The sequence below is a fragment of the Bombus impatiens genome, unplaced genomic scaffold, assembly GCF_000188095.3.
Source record: "Bombus impatiens unplaced genomic scaffold, BIMP_2.2 scf_0317, whole genome shotgun sequence".
NCBI lineage: Eukaryota > Metazoa > Arthropoda > Insecta > Hymenoptera > Apidae > Bombus > Bombus impatiens.
The window spans coordinates 1,517,485-1,518,545 of record NT_176736.1 but is presented as its reverse complement, the minus strand read 5'-3'; positions in this window follow the sequence as shown (position 1 = coordinate 1,518,545).

Sequence of the window (1,061 nt, the reverse complement as noted above, 5' to 3'; positions counted from 1 at the left end):
CTCGTTCTCCTCCGGCGCGGTCACCGCCGCCGCCACCACTGCCACTGCCACCGCCGCCACCACCACCACCGCCACCGCCACCACCACTACCATCACTGCCGTCACCACCACCCTCAGTCCTGTCCGCCAGGGGCGAGCTCTGAGTTTCGCCGCCCTTGGACTCCATCGCCGATTTCTAGGCCGATCTCGTACGATCGGTACCGGGGGAAAGGTGGATTTATACCGGAGAACGAGAAAACGAACGTTCTCCGCTGGCGGTTCCGCTCAATGAGAAGAAAGTTAGTTTCATTTTGTACATCCTTTTTTTTCTCCAACGGGAATTTTAATGAATTTCAAGTAACGCGAATAGATCGACGATTAAGTTCTTTCCACGCGGGATATCTGCTTACGCGAGTGGGTAATTTTCGAAAATTACTTGGAACCGGTCCTCCCCGTGGCCGTAGTTGGATCACGAGCCAGAAGGGAACCGTGATACACACCAGGATTCGGACCAATCTGTAATTGACTCACGAACAAAGTATAAATTCGCTACCATCCAATTAACGACAAAATCAAGAGAGGAACTCGTTGACCGGCAATCGTCTGCATGCGAGGCCGTTCGGAAATTTTGCCCGTCACGCTACCCCAATTTGCCCGTACCGGTTGCAAGCCACCCGGAGGACCAAAGTGGAGACCAAAGGGGACACGGAGAACAAGGGAGAGATATCTAGGGGTTCTCCCTACTCGGCTTTCTCTCTCTCTCTCTCCCTCTTTCTCTCTGTCTTTCCCTTTCTCTTTATCGAAGGTGGCGTGTGTATACGTGGAAGAAGGAAGAATCGTCGGGTTTAACGCGCGCGGACGGAACCGGAGCCGCGTGAATCCGCCCCTGCCGCCATCACCACTGGTTCGACGCCGGCACCTTCTCCGCTCGTCCTCTCCCGACGACGGTGTCTACCATCCCAAAGCCGAACCAGTCCAGAAATCCCCACTCCGGGAGCGCGCACCGCGGCGACGGAAGTGTGGCAACGCTGCAGCTCGCCAGTGTCTCGGTCTTGGCGAGTTACTCGGGGGGGCTCAGGCCG